This window comes from Diabrotica virgifera, chromosome 3, assembly GCF_917563875.1.
Source record: "Diabrotica virgifera virgifera chromosome 3, PGI_DIABVI_V3a".
NCBI classification, from domain to species: Eukaryota; Metazoa; Arthropoda; class Insecta; order Coleoptera; family Chrysomelidae; genus Diabrotica; species Diabrotica virgifera.
The window spans coordinates 252,518,019-252,525,532 of NC_065445.1; positions in this window are offsets into that span (position 1 = coordinate 252,518,019).

Below are 7,514 nucleotides of genomic sequence, written 5' to 3' on the forward strand. Positions count from 1 at the left end.
AAGTATTTTCAGCCAGGGCACACATTCATGGCGGCAGATTCGTTCCACCACCAAGTAGAAATGTCACTTAAAAGAATGACGAAAGTTTATGATTTCAATGATTTTATACAAGCAGTTTCAAATGCCAATTCTTCTAAAGTTAATGTACATTCAATGAAAATCGGAGACTTTTTTAAATTCACTGACTATATATCAAAACACAAGTTGAAAAATATAAACCCACGTGTTTATTTAAAGGATATTGTATCCTTGAAATTTGAGAGGGGTAAAAAAATTATATCGTATAAAACTAACTTCGAATCTTCATATACAGATTTTATAAATCTTTTTTTGAAAAAATATAGGCAGTGTCGAGGAATTACTATGGAGAGGAAGACAAATTTAATAACAAAGTTAAAGTCTCATATGCCCTCAAATCGTTTGCCTTTCTGGGAAGATTTGCCAGTCGGTTTGTGTGAAACACTAAACGAAGATTAAGGTGTTTTATATATTTTGTGATTTCTTTTTTACTAATAAATTAATTTTCTTAATATTTTAAATTTATTAATTTAATAGGTGATGCACTTAGTACCTATTAATTAATGTTTCTTTATAAATAGGACCCCTTCTACTAAGTTAATTAGTCCTAACTACCGACATATTCAAATATCTTTTTTTGTGATGATATAAGTGAAAATAATATTGTACTATTAAATCCAATAATTATCAACTAACTCAGGCAGAAAATCTTAAAAATCTTGTGATTATCAATTTTTTTTGGCAAGCAATTATTAAAAAAACCGCGATATCTCAAAACTGTAATTTTGCAGATAGGACCTCTTGTCTTAGGAGGGCAGTATAGGTACCTATAGGTATTTTTGTTCACGTCTTGCTAAGGCGCGTCAAATAATATATCGCTTGTGCTATTTCGATGACTTTAAAATAGTACTTCCGGTTGCAACTCTAAAACCGGAAGTCCAAGGTCATATTTCTCACCTTTAATGCCATCCTTCGGTTACAAGCTTACATTTGACACCTCATTCTGCCCTGCCTGGTACAATGACGGTGGAGTTTATTGCAGTCATTGAAGCTTTTTAGCTCAGAAATTTTTTACTATAAACCGATTTACATGAAATTTTGGAATTAAGCTTATCCTACCCTTAACTTCAAAAGTGATATTGACCCGAACTCCGTTTTCACCCTGGGGGTGGTTGCCACCCCTTTTCGGTGGTGGAATTTTTTTTTTCAAAATAACCTCAGATATCGATAGAATACCTAATTCTAAGCAAAAAATGTTGTATAAAATTTTTTCAAAAACCCAATACTTTTCAAGTTATTGGCAATTGAAAATTCGGAATTTCCTCACGATTTTCAACAGATTTTTGCAAATATCTCCAAATATATGCATTTAACGATAATATTAATAATATTATAATGAACAAAATTGTAGCAGGTAAAAAAATGAACAAACTGGTTTTTTAAAGAGTGTTCCAAGTATCAGTGCAATAGTAAGCGAGATATGTATTGAAGATCAAAGCCGTTTTTTATTTTGTGTGAAATTTAATCGATGTATTCAATGCCATCTAGCGGAGAGCGAATAAATTTTATGCACGCTATGAGAAAGAATTTTATAGTGCTTAAAATAAGCTTTAAAGTGAGCACTGTTAAAAGTCTTTTGTACGTAAAATGAGTAGTCCATTTTTTCACGGTTTTTGCTCTAAATTTTAAAGAACCGCTTGGATTGACATGAAATTTGGCATACGTATAGCTTACATGTCAAAGAAAATAAGTGATATAAGTGATATTGTGCCGATGTGTGCTTTTGCCCCGGGGGTGACTTTCACCCCCTCTTGTGGGTGAAAAATATATGTCCAAAATAAGTCCGGAAATGGGTAAACTGACTAATTTTAAGTAACTTTTGTTCTATAGAGCTTTTTCGCCAAGTCAACACTTTTCGAGTTATTTGCGAGTGAATATGTTCATTTTTCAACAAAATAACCACATTTTTAGACGGTTTTTCGCAAATAACTCAAAAAGTAAGTATTTTGTCGAAAAAACGATCTTAGCAAAAATATAGCCTATAAAAAAGTAAAAAAAAATGGTGTACACGTTAGGTCTCTGGATCTCGTAGAACCAGAGTTATAGCCAATGAAAAATAGATTCATATTCACCAAATTTCAAATAGAATATTTCGAAGTGAAATATCCAAAAAATTAACCACTTTTTGTGGAAAATCCATTATCATTTTTTTAAAGTGTTTAGAAAAAGCTTTATTTCTGTTCTTATAAAAAGTTTCTAGCATTAAATTTAAGCAAGTTACGCTCAAAATAAAGTTGGTCCCTTTTGTTTTTGCAAAAAAAAATCGGGAAGACCACCCCGTAATTAGCAACTTAAATGAAATTAATCGTTACCGCTCCACAAATTATTTTATTTATGTTGTGTTTATATGATCTGTAAGTTTCATCGATTTAAAATGCTTATTTTTGAACGAATTTGGTTTCAAAGTAAAATTTTTAAAAAATTAAATTTTGAAAAATATGCTTTTTTTCAAAATAACTTAAAAATTGTTAGAGATACCAAAAATCTGAAAAAACAAAAAAAATCAGATTTGTTTTTCTGAATATCATGTATTTTTTGTTTTTCTGTTAGACAAAAATTGATTGAGATTTGGTGTTTCTAAATTTGCATACATTCGTGATCAGTAACTCGTTCAACCCCTTTTAACTACGGCCCTTTCAATAATAAGGACTTTGAACCGATGAAACTTACAAATATAAACAATATATACAGGAGTCAAGAAACTTGTGAAGTCCTAACGATTAAGTTCATTTAAGATACTAATTAGGGGGTGATTTTCTCGATTTTTTTACCAAAACCAAAAGGGACTAACTTTATTTTGAGCGTAACTTGTTTAATTTTGACGCTAGAATTTTTTTTATAAAACAAAAATGAAGCTTTTTTTAAACACTTTAAATTAGTTGAAATGAGTTTTTCCCGAAATGTGCTTCGATTTTGGTTATTTCACTTTAAAATATTCCATTTGGAGTTTGACGAATATGAACCTATTTTTCATTAGCTATAACTCTGCTTCTGCTAGGCGTAGAGACGTGATATATTCACCATTTTTTAAAAAAAATTTACAGGCTATATTTTTGCTAGGAATGTTTTTTCGACAAAATACTAACTATTTGAGTTATTTGCGAAAAACCATCTAAAAGCGTGGTTATTTTGTTGAAAAAATGAACATATTCACTGCCAAATAACTCGAAAAATATTGACTTAGTGAAAAAACTCTATAGAACAAAAGTTACTTAAAATTAGCCAGTTTATCCATTTCCTGACTTTCTTTGGACGAATATTTTTTCACCCCCAAGAGGGGGTGAAAACGACCCCCAGGGCAAAAGCACACATCGGCACAATATCACTTTTTTTCTTTGACTTGTTAGCTATGTGTATGCCAAATTTCATGTCAATCCAAGCGGTTCTTTAAAATTTAGAGGTTTTGCAATATTTTACCGTTAAAGAACGGACTAGAGTGAGCTGTAATGAAAAAAGGAGGAACATCTAATGTTTTTTTTTAAATCAATGGATTTAAAAGTGTCATTTCCACCAAAATTAAAATTAATCGTATTCCGTCTAGAATCAACTTTAATATAAAGAGTTTGATGGATTTTAGCAGTTTCCCTGCTTTGGAACACATATTTTTTTAAAAAATCACGATTTTAAGAAAAAAAAATTTTCGAATTAAAAAAAACCACCTTCTTTTCATAATATCTCAAAAATAATGAAAAATACGTAAAAAAGTGTAATAATAAAAAAAATACACTTTTTTGGCAAAAATTTTGGTTTGCTTGTTTTTCCTATCACACAAAAATTGACGAAGATATGATTTATTAAAGAGCGCGCAGTCCTAAAAAATTCTAGAGAAAAGCTCTTCTAGCTACCACTAACATCAGGTGACTTAACCACTGTAGGACACGGGACTCCCTAGAGTGCACGATCTTGTGCAGTATGGATCCAATTTTTCGCCATCTTTCGTAGATTATCATGCCATTGTGTATATGATCTTCCTTTGTTTCATTTATCTGATCTTGTTCTTCATTTAATTAGCTTGCAAGTACACCTTGCATCTTTTATACTTGGAATGTGGCCAGCCCATCTCCATTTCAATCTGCAAGCTCACTCAACAACATCTGTAACTCTTCCACGCAACCAAGTGACGTCAATAACGTAGAGGAAACGTCAGTTTTTGGTTGAATATATACACGTGTTTGAACATTACGTAATACGTCGTATAAGCGTCTTTTGTAGGTGATTTTAAATACGTAAGATTAATGAATTAATGTCACAAAAATGGGAGGAGCTTAAACAGTTAATGCTTATAATGGGTGCGTTCGGACGACCACAGCGGCTGGACAGCTGAGCCAGCAGTAGCTGTCAGACGTCACCGCTGGAAGCCAGCCGCTGAGAGATTTACTAAGCTTTCCCTATCACGGCTGGATACAACCACTCAGCCGATTTCTGCTGACCGCCAGCCGCTATGGTCGTCCGAACGCACCCAATGTTAATGTTGTATATTGACATGACATTGACTCCAAACTTCATTTCTAGACTCGGCGGTCACAAGCACTTAAGTCATTTTTTTATGAAAAATACATAATCTCGCAAACTAACCAAATTTGTGTAATACACCAACTGGAATAAACACCTAAGTCATATACCGCTTATATATCAAAGTATTTGATCGTGCTCTTTATAACTCTTTATTTTTATTTCATAAAGGTGGCTGTAATAAACACTTAACTCGACTTAAGTACTTTTACTCAGTCATACGAAATATAGCGAGTTCGATGTGAAACGGCGTTCTAAACCACTTATGTAGATATCGGTATTTATGCTCGTCAAATTTGTTTCTAAAATATTATATTGTTAGTGACATAAGTATTAAATACATGCAGAGTCAGTGTATTTCGTGATGATATTGATATCCACAGTCGGTTCTTCCTCTTTTGTTTATACAAGACACTTGAGTTTTGGGGTGAATCTTCGTTTTAAAACCATTTTCAATTATTAGTTCCGATAAAGTTGACGGCCTGATCTGGTGATAGTTTTATTAGTCTGAAATTTATTTCTGTTAAATAATGAAATGGATTTAAATAGTAAATTTACAAGTCTTAGAGGTAGACAGATATTGGAGCTAGTTTCACAAACACTAGTTTCGGATACACCTGAACCTGGTATGTATTATTTTTGTGGACAATATTTTTTTCATCTATGGTACGTAAATAGTGTGCAATAAATTCTTAAAAAATTGAAAACTTCTAGATGTGTTTCATTGGTTTAGAAATGTTAAAGTAAAGGGAAAACGATGTACCTATAATTAAAAACCGTTTAAAAGATGAAGTTGATTTTGGTTACAATAATATTAATTTAATTGGATTACGGACATTATTCTTAGAATTTACATACCAAAGATAAGAGGGGTGCTTTTACGCTTCTACCAATTTCTATCATTTGAATGTATGACTTGCATTTAAATAAATGGTTGTGAAATGTTTTAAAAAATTCAGTAGATGATTTTATAAAGAAAAATATTATAAATCCTTTAAATTTACTATCAGATTTAAAAAAATGTGTCTAACTATTGACTGGTGAGACTGGTGAATGCCCTTGTATTCTCGATATTTCTATACGGAGCAGAGACTTGGACTCTTCGCGCATGCGAGCGCCAAAAAATTGATGCCTTTGAGATGTGACTGGACAGCTCATAGGACAAACGTTTCCATTCTAAAGCAACTCAATATTAAAAAAGGCTGTCCACAATATGTCTGCAACGAATTCTGCAATTCTTTGGTCACGTGGTTCGAAGAGGTAACGACAGTTTGGAGAGATTAATTGTTTCTGGAAACGTTCCGGGGAGAAGATCAAGAGGACGATCACCAACTAGATGGTCTGACCAAATAAAGCATTCAGCTGGAAACTCATTCTGTGAAGCTCTTAGAGCAGATGAAGATAGAGACCAATGGAGAAACATTGTTAGGAATATTGGAAGAAATCACGATCCTCATAAATGGGGAAACGACAGGAGAGAGAGAGAGAGAGAGAGAGAGAGAGAGAGAGAGAGAGAGAGAGAGAGAGAGAGAGAGAGAGAGAGAGAGAGAGAGATCTAACTATTAGAAAATCCCTGGTGCAAGCGTAAATGACACATATTTTAATTTGTTTTTGATACCTACTTAATTGAGTTTTAGTTTCTTATAGTTAATCAGGAAGACTTAGTAGCAGAACCTGAGCCAAACACATCGGGTATCCAGAAATCCTATATTCCAGAAAAAAAACTTGAAATAAGTGATTACTCAACTGACGATTCTGTTACTGACCCTATATTTGTACCTGAAAGTCCTAATGGTGTCGTAGGGCATACACAATTGGAAGTTAATGACGTGCATAATCCTCCTGAGATTCTTTCTTCTTCCGATGATATTACACAACTAGTTACAGTTACAGAAAACAGAAAGAGAAAACGGGAAAGAAACACTAAATACGGCTATACAAGTTTATCATTCACATGACTGGATGCAACTGATTCGTACAAGCAGTAATAAATTTAAGTTTGTTGAAATGCAACAGGCTGATTTCTTTGATTTTGCTGCTTTGCTTAAAGGTCCTCTTATTATTCGAAAAAGAGATTGCGGTGGTAATAATTTTAAGTGGTTTGACGTTAAATGGCTTTCTTACGGAAGCGATTTCGGTAGTATTAATTATAAAACATCCCTTTAGCAAAATGAGCCGTTCAAAACTATTTCCTTCAAAAGAACAACAAGACAAACAAGAAATTTTATATTGCAGCCGATTACGGACCAACAGTTGGCAATAAGTGAAGAGAAAAAGCGAGATTTAATTTCTTTGCTACCTTTAATACCGGAATAGTTTCAACACTTTTACGAAAATCTAAAGACTGCTGCCGATGTTAGAGACGTAGATCCGGACTTGGACAGAGACCAGAGTGACTTATAATAATGTTTATTTAATAAATATTTTGTATATTGAAGACTTAATAAAAATTGTTACTCATAGTACCTTTCTTGAATTGTAAATATTTAGGTTCCCTAAATAGTATCTGCCTTAACCACTTAAGTCAAATTTTCCAGTTGAACATAATAACTTAAGTCAGTTATTTTATTGTTTAATGAAAATGCATTAATATGGATAGCACAGTTGAAAGGCTCATAAATAATATCATACAAATACATTATAAAAGAAAATATGTGCCTACCAGAAACTTTAAACCTTCCCCTGTAAAATTTTTCTTATTTTCAATTTAAGACTTAAGTGTTTATTCCTACCGGTTCCAGATTTATTGTTTACGTGCTTTGTGTGGTAAAATAAGACTTTTGGTGTTTATTTTCTGTTAAGGCCATGGGTACATAATTCGCAAATATTTTACGGCTATCCCTATTTTTTCTGTCTTTACACGGCAAATTACGTGTACTAAAATTCACACTGGTATGGATATGTAAACATTACTAGAATGTCAT